This window comes from Empidonax traillii, unplaced genomic scaffold, assembly GCF_003031625.1.
Source record: "Empidonax traillii isolate 1590-97213 ecotype Southwest subspecies unplaced genomic scaffold, ASM303162v1 scaffold282:size975252, whole genome shotgun sequence".
NCBI lineage: Eukaryota > Metazoa > Chordata > Aves > Passeriformes > Tyrannidae > Empidonax > Empidonax traillii.
Genome location: NW_020955475.1, coordinates 242,576 through 259,958, shown reverse-complemented (window position 1 = coordinate 259,958; position 17,383 = coordinate 242,576). Strand labels below are relative to the sequence as shown.

At 36.7% G+C, this 17,383-nt stretch overlaps 1 protein-coding gene across 4 annotated transcripts in view; it reads right to left on the bottom strand.

Moving 5' to 3' along the window:
• Positions 1-17,383, bottom strand: part of TBL1X (transducin beta like 1 X-linked) — a 200,185-nt gene that overhangs the window by 97,084 nt on the left and 85,718 nt on the right. The window contains exon 1 of one of the 4 annotated variants that reach the window (XM_027890244.1): positions 9,519-9,536. The exons of the other annotated variants lie outside the window; for them this stretch is intronic. The gene's annotated coding sequence lies outside the window, so the exon portion shown is untranslated. Of the gene's footprint in view, positions 1-9,518; positions 9,537-17,383 lie in introns of those variants that run through there. 4 annotated transcript variants of the gene reach the window in all.

Sequence of the window (17,383 nt, the reverse complement as noted above, 5' to 3'; positions counted from 1 at the left end):
GCTGAGAATACTGGCTAGAGAAATACACTCAATGAAAAAAAAGAGCAGGAGCATGAATTAATCTGCAGTAAACAGCGCTGTGAAAAACCCGAGCATTTCAAAATCACACAGACAAAAAAACCCTCCAAAAAACATCATACAGACTTGGTGGTAAAGAGCACCGGTCTGGGGTCTTCTTGGTCTGAGGAACCCAGTCCTCTGAGTTGTCCAAGAACCTAGGTAATTTCAGTCCTTTGAAGTTTTAAATAAAATATTGTAAGAGTCAGCAGTAGAAGTAAAATTTCAGGAAAAAGTCTTCAAAATTACCATCTGCATATTACAAGAAATGACTTCTCTACATTTTGGTCCTCTGGATTCGTTAATCTGATTAAACTGATGGTTGATATTAGCTGTCTCATCATCATATGCCCTTACAGGACTAAATGGGTATCCATACCTCTACACTGAGACAAAATTCACCTCTTTTGATAGCATATATGAGAATATTGACTAGTATATACAAGTAAAGCTTGTTTGTGTAATGAGACTAGGATAAATTTCTTTAATGAGTTTCAGTAAAGTATTATCTCTCAATATAGATGATGTTCTATGGTTTAATGCAATTTTGATATCATAAATGGTATGATCTAGCCATCTTTGGTTTCTTTTATTTCAATTTTCTATCTTATTTAACAGATATTTTAGCTACTAAAGCTGACAGATTTTTAATCATTCTCTAGACTGTACTTCATTGAAGGGACACACAGAAAGAGCACTCAAGATCTTAGTATTAGTGACTGGTTATCCAATGATTCAGTCAATGCATGGTTTACAGTCCCTATTTCATGGTATGTTCAGACATAGTAAAGTTCACCAAGTATGTTCCAAAAACATTAGCAAAAAGAATCTGAATCAAGCATCAAAACTCTAATTAAAAAAACAACCAAAACAAAAACCTGAATCACACAACAAAACAAAGCAAATGCAAAACCACACCAAATTTTGAAAATTCGACTAATTAGTTAAACTTGTTGAGGAGGGAGAAGGACTTTTGAAATGCAGAAAACCACAAAGTTAACTCTCTTTCCTTTTTCCTGAAGCTTCCTCAGCCCTTGCTAGTCCAGCACAAAAGCCCAAAGATGCTGATTCTGTTGCTGCAAACATAATTTCTTGAAACCTTACAAGGATCTTGCAAAGAGCTTAAGAGCGGAAAGGGAAAAAGCATCTATTACTTCCAGCACTGTGAAGTGCCTCACATTGTTTAAAGCTTCCCTGTGCAATAATTTTATTAAATAAATTCTTCTAGGTCTCTTCAATAAATAATAGTACTCGTTTTTGAAATGCTAAAGTAATAAATTTAGAACATCTGAAAGTAATACAGATCATGACAATAATTCAAATCACAATCCAGACTGCCTAAATTTGTATATATACAAATATGCCCTAATATAACACTACACTGCACCTTCATTTACAATTTATAGCACTGAATTTTATGCAGCCAGTATGATGCTACTTTTAGGCAGCACTAAAAGGTGATTTTTCCCAGGGTCTCAGAAGTGCAATTACCACTGACTTCAAAATGAAAGGGAAGTGGCCTGCAGTTCCGGAAACCTGTCAGTCTTTTCATCTTGGAAGCTAAACTCTTCTTCTGCAAATTGACAAAACTATGAAAAGTGAGAGCAAGCATTAGCACAGAATGATATTTGCTTTTATTCTGCTATATTAAATGAAACAAAATCTTTTTATTTCATGACAGAACATGTCAAGGACATTCATGCCACTTAACTTTGATTCCAACTTAAGTATATGTATATGGATGCTGATGCCTAAGGCTGGGTATGAATATGCAATCTTCATTATAATGAGTGGGGTTTTTTGTACTACATTAGCAGGAAAGGAAAGACCTAATAGCAAAAAGACTCACTGAAATCAAAGAACTATAGCAACAAAAAAAAAAGGATCATTAAGAGTGTTTTTGCATGTCAGTTTACATTTAAGTGTTTTATTGAGATGCAAGGTGTTAAGCCTTTTTTGGCCCTGGCCTTTGAAATGATTCGGGAAAATTTTGAGGCACAGACAAGGAGACTCGGAAGCTTGGCTTAGAAATTTTGGAGAACAGGTATTAAAAAGTTCATTTTCATCAGGGTAGCAGTAAGTCTAGCTATATTCCCCATTCTATGCACTGTAGTGTGCAATTTCAGGTTGTCGTCAAGCTGCTGCTTCTGAATGAAGCCTGGTGTAGCCTTATTCCCTTGTTTCTCATAATCACTCTTCCCTCACATTCCTCCTGAATGCTGCTGCCCCTCAGTATCTCAGGAATAAGTGTTAATATCAAAATGAGTCTTATTAAAAGAGTTCAGAGAGCTGGTGTTAAAAAGTGTTTAAACTAAGGTATATTAGAGTGAACAAATCAGGTTAGGGAGTCACTACATGATCAACCAAGTCTCATGGGAGCAATACTGAACAGCTGTGGACAGTGGAGGACAGGAGCCTATTCAGCCAGTCCAGCTGCTGCCAGAAAAAAATGTGGGAGATAGAGAAATGTCTTTGTTCTTAGGTTTTTTCCCTTTCTTTTCCCAATATCTAGGATCCTAAAATTTTTACTCCTGATTCAGACTGCCAAGTTTCCTCAAAACAATTACCCCTCCAGCAGTATCTGTGTTCAGACTTGTGAGGCACATCCACAGGTTAGCTGAAAAACCCCACCCAAACTAAATGCGCCCCACCACCCTCCCCCCAACACCACCTCAGTAAAACAGCAATGAGTTTAAACACAGTCATCTTGGCGTCCTCAATTCACCTTGTTATTGCACCTCCAGTTGCTGCAGCACAGATGGGATGCAACATCTCCCACTGTTTGGGGACTGCCCCTAAAGGTGAGCCATATGTTTTGCAATACCTAGAAACAGCAGGATTAGATAAGGAAATCTCTGCAGCCTTAAGGCAGAGTTGCTTTGATTTCACTGTTTTGTGTCCTGCCTCCTCCCCCAGCCTTTTTTTTTTTTTTTTTGAGAGCTTTTGTAATTTAATTTATCTGGGTTAAGCCTACAGAAAAAAAATCCAAACAAATACTGTGTTTGCATGTGTGTGTGTGTGTGTGTGATGCCTAGGAAATCTCCTGTGTTATCTGTGTAACATTTTACCTTCCACTAGACAAATATATTTTTAAACAGTGTGGAATCAAAACAACATTCTCAGCATTCAAGACATTCTGTCATCACTGCCCATTTGTTGCCCTCTAGGTTTCTCTCAGCTGGCAAATTTCCTGTTTAAGGAGTTATCAGATTCATCTGCTTAGACAAGGCTGCAAAATAGAATGAAAAGCTGGATTATTCTAGAAAACTCATATTTTTCTTTCAGGGCAGAAAACCCAGTGCATGAGAGCTGAACATTAACAGCAAATGGAAGCAATCTCTCAGAGTTCACAACTCTACTTCACTATAGTCTGTGAAATCTAATTTTGATTAAGACGCCACAGCCTTTATTTTACATTTATACTTTATTTCTTTAAATATGTTTAGTGCCACATACTATGCTAACCTGTTTCGAAGCCTTAAATATTATGTTCATATATGAAATTTATTTTTAAACCATAGTTCTAGTAAGCCTCTCATGCATCCTACTGCTTCTATGTAATTTATCACAAAGAATGCAATTGCTTTGTTACCATTTTCCCTACAGCACATTTTTTTGCAGAGTGAAAGTGTTAAAAAAAAAAGGGAAAAAAATAGAAAAATTATAAACTGTCAGTTTTCCACAGCAAGATGGCTCAAGATTTACTTAAGTGATGGAGTAGCTTTCATGACAGAGGCTGTACTGCAAAACCATGCTCGTGTTTCTGGGCCTGCTGACTGCAGTGCCAAGATTTCTGGAGGGATATGCCACGGTTCTTACTACTGTAATACAGTAAAACTCCACATACCCTTTTCTATCAAAGTGCGGAACGCTAGTTTCTCATCCTAGATAGAAAGAATAACTGTGGTAAGATCGGGAGAAATGTCTCAACAGCCACCTTTCTTACTGAGCAGAGAAGGTTTTGTTTTCTTGCCACAGATGAGTGAACTAACAACAAATTCCATCAAATTCAGGGAAAGGTTTCATTTGCTGAGTGTGTACACATGTGCAGCAAGTTAAGCAGAAGATGAATATAAGAGAAATCTTAAAATGATTTTAAAGTGATTAACATAAGAGCAAACTCATTACTGAGCCAGACCTACTTTATGGAGAATACTGCCTTCCAGGATTGATACTAAACCACTGTCTTACGATGTTCACCAAAGTAAAAGTCTGTTTCAAGGTGTTATATTATTTTAGCACAGTGATTAATCAATTTCTTTTTAGATCATCCTCTGAGAGCTTAAAAATTCATGATTCACTTTATTAGCATTCTGTACAGCTTTCCATATTCTTTGAGTGGTATGATTTAATTTCTCTGTGATTGCTAATGATCACAATATGGAAAACGAAATATGAAAATCACCATTCCACATACACCTGTGGATGTCCTCAAAACCCGCCGTGAGTTCCAAACAAAGAGGGCTGCAAGTGACAAATCCTTTCTTTTTATTCTCACAAGCTAGCCTGAATACACTGTTTGTGTCCTGCAGACAGGACGGACTTGTGAAGGAATACTGCAAATGGAGCAAATAAAATAGTGCTTTATATTTGGCACATTTTAAGGCTGGAAATTAGTTCCGTAAGCTCACTGTCATCACTAAATTGAAAGATTTTCTACTAGGTTTGAAGACTCTTGACACTGCCTTATTTATTTAGATTGCACGTTCTAGTAGTCCAGGCTTGTCATCACAAGATAGTAAGAACTATACTTTGCCATTTTGGGCACAAAGGATTAAAAATTATCGAAGAAATCAAAGCAACTCTCTAATAAGATTGAATCCATCATCCATACAAAATGCCTATACAGACCTACAAATACATTTTAGGTTTACTGAATGTATCAAGATACAATAGCATACAGTCTCATTAAAGAGATAAATACTGAGCCAACAGATAAATACTGAGCTATCCAAAATGACAGTTCTTTCTAAAACCTGGTATCATGCCCACAGTAATAGTAGGATATTCTGTAACATAATAAAAACTAATATGAGCAGAGCAATGTATGAACGCATCTATCATTAAGTAATACTATTATAAGGCTCCAGCAACACAAACCATGGTTGATCCTCAAGTAATTTCTCTGTTGTGTACACTGCAATATATACTCTGGAAGAATGAAGTTCTTCATTACACAGAAGTTAAATGATCTTCTTGTTTCTACTATATTTCTTTTAGTGAGCTGCTGAGTATTCAAAATTATGTAACTAAAGGGTGTTTTCACAGGGAAAGAGTACCTTTGTTCCAAAGGAGGCACTGGTGTAACTCTTCAGAAATACCACATAAAAAATAAACCACCATAAAAATGGCACCATATTGACTCTGTGACCCTAAAAATGCACTCCAGACTGTCACTACCATTAAAGGTAATGGTTATGTTTTAATTCACTGGTGATGACTTTTTGGGTGCAGGCATCCCTCCACCAATGATTTTCACTTCCTCCCCTTGAAAAGGGGGCTCAAATATTATCATCACATGACAGTGCAGATCCACCACAAGGGCACTTCAGATCCAAACATTCTGCAAAATTCTTTAAAGCAGAAGCATGCCACTGATTTCCATATGTATTACTTTCTATGAAAGATAAGTGACTCAACATTGGGAAGGGCTTTACAAGGCTAATATTTCATCTCTTCCAATACTTTTTTGCCTTGTGATGTGCCTGCCTGTTATGAGACTAACTTATTCCAAAGAATATATCAAGCAGCAAGACAGAACAAGCAGGGCATTTGTACGCAATTTGCTTACAACCTGAGGTGTGCTACAACAGCTCAAGGCCAAAGGCTGAGTAACCTTAACCATTCAATAAATCCAATAATAATCAAACTGAATGCACAGCATCAGGAGACTTACTTCTATTATAATATGGAATTCATATATAGGAACAAGTGCATCTGTGCATTTAGTGACTGTTACTGAAACTTTTTCTAACAATTGTTCTGAAAATACTATCCAAATCAAGTGAAATGTAAAGGTTTATATACCTTGTTCTACAACTAGACAGTGCTTGTGAAATGACAGAATTACACCCTGGACTGTAGGTCCAATATCAGTTTAAAAATATCCATGAAGATATGTATAAATATTAAAGGACTAGACATCACAGGACAGGACAGATAATCAGCCGCCCTAGAGTAGCAACCGGCCTGCGCTATCCTGTTCATGTACCAATTAATTAAGATCTAGCTGTGAAAGCAACAAAGAATTAATTTAAAATAATTTATTTTTTCTAACAGCACTACCTCATCTCATTCTGAAGAGACTGTGCACAGATATGGGCTGTGCTACTGGAACACTATTTACTTCACTGCCTCAGCTTTAATGAGTAAAACAATGACATTATTTAGGTTCATGATCCATTCAGCAGTCACAGTAAAGTTCATCTCTTAAATAAACAGTGTGGCAAGCTGGCTTTAATTTGTACTCAGAATACCAACAATTGATTTTTCCCATAAACTCACTCCCTTTCCGCTCTGCCTTGTGACTACACAGTCTGACTTAACCCTGGTGTAGAGAGCTGCCTTCTATCCACATTCCTGAAACCTCCAAAAAATTAACACAATTGAGAATAAAAGATGTGAAGATCTACTCATGAGGTGAAAAGACCGGGTAGTAAACTGTTTTACAAGAAATCACAGCACCTGTTTCTTTCTGATGTCCTCATTCTGCTCTGGTGAGTCCTAATCTGTAAGAAGGACTATTTTTAAAGGTGAAGATATGAATAATAATTTTAAAAACGGAGAACTAGCTCCTGGATTCTCTTTTCCTGTATTTTCTACCCTACTCTCCCCAAACAAGGGGAAAAAAAATCCATCCGTAATTGAAAACAGAATATGAACACACATAAATAAACCCCAAGCCCTTTAAACATGAGCGCATTGGTGTTTTTTGTGTTCATTGGCAAATCACAGAAATTAACGATATCACATCCAAGCTCTTGGATGTTAGAAACATACTGCTCTGGGACAGGCACCATTGCTCCCAATTCTAAACTAAAACGTGCTAGCTAATGTCCAAACAAGGCTATTGATACTTTCTAAGAAATTATATTCTATAAAGCTGTTTCTTACAGTTCAGTTCTGACAAAATGTAACTTACAATCTCATACTAGAAGATATGATTCGTGTTCCAATTTACACCTTATGAAAATTCTGCATAGTACACACGACATTTAAAGTTATCTAAAATACACATATAAAATTAAAAGATCATAAAAACAGACTGATTACATCAAGTCAAACATCAACTTTAGTCAGTATCTTTTCTTTAATCATGACAAAAGTAGATACCTAATGAAGAACATATGAACAAGCACAGAGACAGCGGTATTCTCCCAGCCTCCAACAGCCTATAGGTCTGGGACCTACTAATGATTTCAGTACTGAGACACACCAGGACATGCTTTAGTGGAACATTAATGTGTAATAATGCTGTATATTTGTGGTAGGTTTCATTGGGATGTTATGGGACAAAACAACTAAAATCACAGTTAGGTATCTCAACTCTGTTAGTTGAATACTACGGTGCCCTTAATTTTTCTATGTCCTATTCCAAGTATGAAAAGGATTCTAGCATTCAACTCCTTCCTTTGAACCAGACAAACATGTAAATACTTCCACAATAAATTTGCACATGGAAGCTATCCATGAGAACTGGGGATTTTCACACACATGTATGCAGCAAACATGAAATCTTCACATGCATGGAGCAGTGATAGACCCATAAACAAATAATCAGAAAAATGCTTTTGCACGTCTTCCTTTTTGAAAATCTTTAGGAAAATGGTGTTCTATTCATGTGAGTATAATTCTTTGGCATTGTGTTTAAGAACACATCCAAAGCATGGAGTGATCTTGATGACAAGCCCCTCACTCACACACTCCAAATGTTCAGTCTTTAGACTTCTATGAATTTCCTTCAAGTCAGGAAGGAGGAGAGAATTACTGGGCTATTACTGAACAATTCTTATATTGTGGAGATTTAGTACCAATGTCTTATGTTACAGCTGCTGCTGCTGCACTGTCTTCCACTTTATTCCAGCTGAATAATTAAATACCCTTTAGTCCTTCTGACAGTCCTAGATGCAGAGTGGCTGTTAATCAATATCACATAAAAGGGAATTAGGCTTAGGCAACTGTTGCACAAGACAGGATGGACAAGACGAGATGGAAAGAGATCCCCTCTTTCAATCAGCAAACTAATTTTCTGTTTTTTACAGCACGCCCTACAAAATGTGCACACAGACTTGTGAATACATGAGACATATACAGATGTGTGGGGCAATCAAAATTACCTCAGAGATTTGTTCCATCATAATGGCAGCCAACAGTCACTTCTCTTTCCATTCTTTCCTAAATTCCCTGTCTTCACATGTTTCCGGGATTGGAAAAAAACCCCCTCAGCACCAACATTATAAATTTAAAGTATTAAGTTTATAGGGAAAATGTGACTGTATTAAACCATTTCTGAAAATATTACCATATGATTGCAAAAGGGAAATATAAACAAAAGGCATTTAGTAATTACTATCTGAATTCTGCTCAGTGCAAAATATATAGGAAGATTTATGTTTCCAATAGTTGGGGGAATTTTTCTAGAATCTCTAAAAACTGACCACAAGTTATGTATTTTTTCATTATTTTCTTGTCCTGCAATGACTCCATAGGCTATTAAGTACCAACAAATGAAAGGTTCACGTGAAGGGGAGCAAATTTTCTCCACGCTGTCCTGCCACCATGCCTGATGCTCAGATCTACAGAGAGAAAAGGTGACACAGTTCCCAAGTCTCTTCAACAACTCTTCCTTTCTGATGAAATACTCCAGTACTGAAACTAGAAACACCTCAAACTTCCTACCAGGAACAAGAAATTAACTCGAAAGTCAAACAAGTCAATTTCAGGTGGTTAAATAAATAAATTAAGAGTAATGGTGACACCATCAAGCCATTGACGTAGAGGTGGAAGAGTTCATGTACACTTTACACTCTTCTGTTGTGGGTGGCCTCTGGTATTTTTAGAGACCCATGTATTTATAAAACACACCAATTCAACTTCAACCCATGCACACTGTAACAACAGTAACTCTGAGTAATGAGGAATAGTCAGCAAGTAAAATGGAATGACAAAGTAACTGATTATTCTTGGTATTATACTTTCTGAACCATTTAGCTGAAATTTTGAAAAAAAACCAAAACTGTATTTTCCCTCCTTCCTAGTGGTAACATAAAAAGAACTTGCATGTTTTATATCTGATTTATCTCTTATTTCAACTTTTTTGTCTCACCAAGATTTGCTTCAAGCTTTAGGAAGTGTGCTTCCACTAGCACCTCCCTCAAAACAATCCAGAAAACATATTCCATACAGCACACTGTTCATACTCATGAATCACAGAAAGAACAGCAAAACAACTTCAAACCAACCTGGGCTTTTTTAGCTTCTTCAGTCCCTTCCCTGGAACTGCTCAGCCTCAAGGAAGGCTGGCCAGCTCTGGCTCCCAGAGGAAGCGACAGTGGTGCCAGAACTATGCTGCTGAACCGCCCAAAGCAGGCACTTGCAGAAGGGACAGGGCACCCCGGGTGTGAAGGGAGCCAAGGCAGAGGGGATGGCCTCTGCTGCAGCTCAAAGCCCAGTCTAACCTCCTTCTGAAGGGGTGCAAACGAGGCCCTGCTGCTCTTATCTCCCCATCCCAGAGCTCGCTCACTTCAATTCAGCCAACACCCTGTATGTTTTGGGGATCTTAGCCAAAAAGATTCTGGAGCTACACAACCATTTATTTCCGTTGGTGTTTTTGTTTGTTTGTTTGTTTTTTGTTTGTTTGTTTTGTGGGGGGTTTTGTGTGTGTTTTGTTTGTTTGTTTGTTTTGTTTTTTTGGTTCCCCCCCCTTGGTGTTTTTTCTTTTTTTTTGAGCTTCTCAGTACACAATGATTACTCTGTATTGAAATACAATCTTTACATCAACTCAGTATTGCAATTTGCTTACCATGAAGCTGTGTTACATAAATACCTTTGGAATAATGTGTGCTAACCTACATTTCCTCTTTTTACACACCATTTAGCTAGAAAATAATGAATGACCCTTTCTTATATATCAGGTCATATTCTTTCAAAACTGGAAATTAAACTTCAGTTAAAATGAAGGAAAAAAGATCCATGTTTTAAACACAATAGAATCTTCTGAAACAGTGTTTTACCAGTTAATAAAGGTTTATGTAAGACATGTGTGACACTAAATAAAACAGTTTTGCATTTTGAACCAATTCAATACATACAAGAGAAATTACCTATAACTAGAGAAATTAACTGAGTATTTCTGGTCCCTAGGTCCTTCCAAGATTTCGAAACTAACAGATCTCAGGCTCTCTTTCTTGGTTTTCTGCTTAAGTTACTCATTGGGAGAAGGTAGGGGCTTTCCTAACTAGTAATCTCCCAAGCAGTTTCTCATCTTTAAGCTGTTCACTAAATTGATAAGCACAAATTAAGAAAAGCCCTTCCCCTCCTGGAAATGCTACAGTTGCCAAATGCAGGTTTACTACATTGGCCAGATCCAGATATAGAATTAGTCTTCTCACAATTGAGTCAATGACTTTCTCTAAAACTCCAGCAGCAAATACTGTCTGAGTATAATAATTTAGGAGTTAGTAGTGCCCAATTTTGCACAGGACTTATAGGTTGTGATTTTGTATTTCATATTAAATTGAAAAAAAAACCTGTTTGTAGTGAACATTGAAATATTTTCTTTTTAAGATATTCATATTGACGTGATTCAGCAGAATCTTCTCCTGATGCAGCAACTGTCTGTAGTGGAAGCAGCGTGTCAGGCAGTACTGACAGACTTGCAGAATGCTGATTAAAAAGCATGTCTTAAAAAAATCGAAGTGGTAAGCACTACTATAAAGAAAATATCCAGAGAAATCCAAGCAAAAGACTAATGACAAAGATACAGAAATAAATGCATAGCTCAGTTCCCGAAACAGTTCACAGTACCAAACTAATCTCCCCTTCTTCTGTAGATTCACAGCCAAGTGTCATTCCATTTGCAATCTAAACTGAAACCAAAAATAAATATATACAGAAGTAATATTTGAAGAGCACCAGTATATATATAATTGATTTCCTATGAAGACTTTAGGAGATGTCTAAATTTGAAGTAATTTTTAGAAGCTATGTTTAACAGAAATACCCATTCTTGCTAAATACTGGATCTCCCCTCACTGCCTTTATTTAACCCAGCTGACCACAATGTCTAACAATTTAGCTCAGTTTACAAAGAGTTTCCATCAAAACAGACTGTCACACAGACCAGTCTGTTAAATGGAAATCTTCAGACAAGTTTTCCTCTGACACTTTCCTCTTTTCTGTATTATAAAGGCTCTGTCTGGGATCAGAAACTGCATGAGATGAACCTTCCTTTAATTAGCATAGATCGATATACCATGAATCAACAAATACATAACACCACTGTGACCACTATAGTTGTCTTGGTCTTGAAGGTCTATTTGTTTGCTTCCAGATTCCACTAGAACTCAGTTGCTTTAATTCCCCATATGCCACTCACCTTCTTATTTCACTGGGTGCCAATTCTTCACACCAAAAGGCGGTCTGCAGTACATGTATGGAATTTCTTTTAATTATGTCTCCAACTTACCAGCTGTCAAACTCTACTTGACATTTACAATAATGTCTGCAGAGTAACCTGTATCTATTCCAGCCTTTTCCACTTGAACCACCCTTGCTCTTTCTTTATAAATTCACTTTCTTTCTATACTCCTCACATAAATGTTATCCTTTTTTTGTATACATCTATATTATGACGGAATATGAAATTAGAAACAGAAAAACAGTACATTCTTTATGATGAGGATGAATTGCATAATCTGTACTGAACAATTCCTCTTCACTTTGGCAGGCAGAATGCATATTCTCCTTTATTCTGTTCAGGCATTCAACCACCACTTTGGGAAAAAAACAGCTAAACTATGTTTTTGGTGAAGATTTGCTTCAGACCTCCACTATAAAGTAAAAGCTGTATCAAACAACCAACAGTCAGCTTAAATCCCAAATGTTTTCATGTTTTGCATTTAAGCTTGGATGATAACTTTGCTCCTTTCCTTTATTGCAGCTCTCAACAATGAGCACCCTCAAGAGAAGAAAATAGTTTCTCAGTCTGAAAATCATATGGAAAAGATCAGCTGCCCTAAAAAAAGTTATAAATGTCTGGACAAACTTTTCCCAGATTTTCCTTCTTCAGTTATTTAATGAACATGTGGTTATTTATAGTGTGAGTTACACTTGTAGTATTTCAAAAATTAGTTATAAACATGCCTAGAGCTACTCAGCTCCTCCCTACTGACCTCGCTCGATACCCTTCCAGCATTGTTTGCTTTGGCATATCTTGGACAATGACTCCATGTTCTTCAATGTCTTCTCTCTGTGCTTTAAAATTCACCTTAGCTTTCTTCTCTTAGCAAGTACCTTATAACAGGTTATTTTAATTTCAGAAAGATCATAACATCAGATATCAATTATGACAAATAAAAGCCTTGGCCAGCAGGCATAGCTGCTTAAAAATACATATAAAATGAATGCAAGCTCAGCTATATTTTAAGCTAAGTATTTAAGGGACAGTAAGGAGTAATTGTTTAGGTTAGTGAAACGTAGCAGAAGCTAATAGCTGTGTCAGTGTCTTTTTGATGGGTACAATACAGACATGTGTCCGAGCGAGGCTCCTCTCCAAATCAGGAGACAGGCGCTTCCGGAGCGTGACACACCTCACCCGTGAGACTCTGCCCCAGAAGCAGAGGCCCTTTGCTGGGAGCACCTAAGCCGAGGTCAGGGATGGCTCCAAGGGAGACAGACATCTAACATGGATGTTACCTGACATCTGTGTAACCCATGAAAGTAGGTGAGATGATCCCACCCAAAACAAGCTATGTTAAAAGCAACAGGGATACAGACTACAAATACAGTCTTCTACTTTTATTTTTTATGAATGTCTGTACATGTGCGTGTGTTTTGTTGTTTTTTTTTTTTTTCCAAAGAAAAAGAATTAGGTAGTATCACTCTGAATATCCAAATTAATCTTCTTCCATGTTTACAGTGTTTACCTGTCTGTGGGGTTTAATGCAACTTTTCATGTAAATATACTGATTTGTTCAAAATTTCTTCCTATTTAATAGAGATTTAATTCTATTCAGAGTATAATTTAATAAATGGCAAAACAACAATTATTTTTCCTTTGCAATCACCACAAAGTGCAGATGTAAAATGTCCGTCAGAAGATGGAAGGGCTTTTTACTCAACATCTAGCATTTCCTCAAGTACTGTAGTATACTGTTTCTTCTATTTTGAATTAAATTCTACTGTAAAGAAACCACTAACTGAATGCTGCATATAACCATGGCTTCAACTGAAAAAGAAACTGCTCATTTCTTTTATTTATTCTTAAAGTATATGGAATTACTTTTTGTTTTAAACATTTCCGTTCACTGTTAATTGCATTTTACATCTCACTTGGGGATTCCACAGAGCTCTGTCCTTGACTCTCTTATGCTCCATGCACAAGGGAAATCTCGCACAAAACTGATTTTAATTATCACCTATGAATAGATACTCTGTGCTCCAGACTTGCCTCTTCTATACTAACAACCAGAATCCTTATCAATTTCTGATGTGATTATTCTCCAGAATAATTCTGAACACTCAGTACTCTTTCTCCCTTTCCTCTGCAGGCCTTCTTGCTAGACTACTACTAATCTGTAGTACTGTCAACATCACAGTCATCTTGTTTGTCACATAGACTTGCAATTCTTGATAACATTACCTTAACCTATACATTTGGAAAAATCTCCAAATTTATTTATTTTTTATTATTATTTTTAAAGTCTTTCAGAGCATTTCTCTAGCCTCCTTTTTCTTATTTGCATGTTACTGCCCTTGTCTACTTAGTACATTTCCAACTGGTAATCTGCATGTTCTTTTAATGTCTTCTGTTGAGAAAATGTTTTCTTAAGCATCCATCAAGCTACTTCACTAAGGTCCTTCACATTCTTCAGAACTTTAGAAAAGATGAACATTTTCTAAGAAAAAATATTGCTTTGGTAAGAAAACCAAAATGTGCTATCTAATGAGAAAAAAAAATCACTTCCTAAATTCCATTAGAACTTTGAGATGTTTTATTCCTTCAGGTGTACCTTCAAAAATGAATAAGAATGGCTATAGATAAGGGACTCCAGTTACTTGTCACTGAATCTGTTCAGACTACCACTGTTATTCCAGATTCACATCCTGCAAATTCATTCTAGACTTGAAAGTTGAACAGACTTACTCTGTTACAGCTAACTCAAGTAATCAAGATTTTCCACATAAAAATTTTTGCCACCACACCTGTTTCAATTCCATCAACATTACAAAGGCAGCCAGGATAAGATTTGGCTCTACACTTGGAATTTAGTTAATGATCTAGTTGATGTCTCATCCAGAAAATAATTTAATTTACAATTCTGTCAGCAATTCTGCATGAATAAAAAAGCAGTAGAAAGGAATTCAACACATTGAAATACAAAGAATGTGAGGATCTGATCCACAGAATATAAGAACAAATAATCTAGAGTAGGGACTTTGAGTTTTCTAAAATAAAATTCTAAATGTTTAACTTTTTGTACTGTATGCTCACCTGAACATGACTCCTTGCTTGATCATGTTCTTACTGTGTCTTATTTTACTGAATGTTGTTAAAAAAGCAAAACCTGTAATTATATGAGAGTTTTATGGCACAATTAAACTCCTTGAAAGCCTGGTCTCTCGAGCACCTTCACAACCCTCTGAGTTGCTGAAATCAGGTGATGCCACTGCTGATTATTTCACATTTACTGCAAAAACTCACTAACACCAAGGAAGGAAATTCCAAGGTGTGCTTCAAGAAGCTTTGCAAACAAAAAGCTCTCTTGACAGATGTTTTATGTTTTAAGGTATTTTCCTAAGAAAAGCTGCACAGTCTTCAAAGCTTTCTAACTCAGCCAGCTAGGAGCCCTGGGTGGAATTTCTACAAACCCATGGGTGAGAAAGGCAAATTTTGATCATGACCACTGGAAATCCCAGGACAAAGACAATAGCCTGCTCATTTCTTATTCTCTGCTGTTCCACAAAATCAAGATTAGCTAATCAATTTTCCTCCTCAAAAGACAGGGAACTGGGTCAGTATTGGAGTTTTATTTAGGTAAAACTCTACAATGCTTTCATCAGGTCACAAGGAAAAGACCAAAAATGCACCATTCTTCTGCAAGCTCTCAAATTCACTCTCAAATTTACAGCTTATCTAAAAGAAATCAGAGGAAAGGTCTCAGAGCAAGACTCAAACCAATAATACAGTTGAACACAAAATACCCCAAAACCCACAAGGGACTAAGCAAACCTTCCTAATGAGGTTACTTTAGTAGTTACTTAGTTTTCTCTTTCCTCACAGAAGTTAGGGGTCCATCCCCACCCCCACTCAAACACTACAAAGGTGCATTGTTTCTTCAACTCTTTCCCCATCGTACTTCATCATGTCAGGTAAGTGTATAACTCAACTGGCTTATGTCCTCCTAAAATGCAGTGGCCAGGATGGAGAAATAAATCCTTTGAGAAGACTGAATATTTAGTAAGTGTTGTGGATATTATTAAACACAAAAGCACATGACAAGATTATCATATTGCGGTAATTGTGATTTGCTACAGGTTATGAGAAGACTCCTGCATGTGGGCAGGAGCTGTTGGACTGGGGGGAGAATTTGTTTTACAGGCGGTCAGTTATGGAAGATTACACAGTGAGAAGCACTGAGACTCACGTAACACACCCACATCACACACCCTCCTCCAGGCTTTTACACAGATCATTCAAAACTTACACATATGAAGACACAATAATTTGATGAGGGAAATTCTGCTTTAATTAAAATTAGCTCCTTGTCAATTTAGAAAGGAAGATTCCTAACGTGAGCTTAAACTTTTCTCTTACAACGAAGCTGTTTCTTATTTACAGCTGAAATAGTATTTTATCCTGTAACTTTACCCAAACCAATTTTTCTTTCTTCTCCTAATAAAGTGTGTGCCATATTCTCACTTCATCTATAAGAATCTGGGTAGCTTAACTGCAATATCTTTTAGCATATGAAAATCAATGCTTTTTATGTACTGCAGTGTATTACATAATATTGATATATGACATACATTGACAAAATAAAAGAGAAATTAACAATTTAAATCCTATATAGCCAAGTGTTTTCTTAGTGGTACTAGAGAAAAGGAAAATAAAGCAAAGGTTTCCATGTTAAACTATGTATCACAGTCACTGGACAGGAATTGTTGTGGCCATAATGGAAACAGGGAACCAAGAGCCGATAACATTCCTTCGTTTCCTGCTCTGCCTCCAGCCCCCAGTAAAACCCGCACATGTCAGACTCCTTTATTCTGGAAGGACAAGAGCAGAAATGACATTTCCTACACATGTGCCATGAAGCCACTAAGAGAAGACTATCAGGTTGAAATGCGGTTGGTACTTTGTCCTGCTAATTCCTCACTGGCCACTGAAACTTTCTGCAAGTGAGAGATGAGCACAGGCTAAGAGCAGTGCACAAAACAATGTCATTTAATCCTGGTACTAACAGACTACAACAGCAGGACTGGTTAACACCTCATAGCAGTTTGGAGCCACATTTTTTGTTTATTTTGATAAAGACAAGCACATACACACAAAAGCTTCCCCAGACCAGCACCACTTAAAACAACAACAACAAAACACAGGAAAAACCAAAGACTATAAAAAGACAAACACTGTAACAAAGTACCAATTAGTCTTACCCTTCAACAAAGCAAAACCTTAATCAAATAATAAATGAGTAACCTAATATCTCCTTCTGCCTTAAATCCTTCCCCGTTCCTTGCCAACCCCCACTTCCCTTGAAAACCAGATGGCCCCAGCAATATGCCCTGAAGGTCAACAGATGCACCATGTCTTTGGATGAAGAAAAGGTATATAATGTCTTTATTAATATTTCCAGATGATAAAACTGAAAAACACACAGTGAAAAAAACCCACAAAAACATCCACGGCAAGAAAACAAAGCAAACACAGTCACTGTGTTAAAATATTCAAAAGAGCAATGAAAATAAAAGCCAAGTACAGAACTCTTATTAATGCTATGAATAATAAATAACAAGTGAAAAGAAGATTGATAAAAAAAAGTATGATAAGAAATTACATAAAGAAAGGATACTAGATAACTCTGGGGACTGGTAATGGATATGG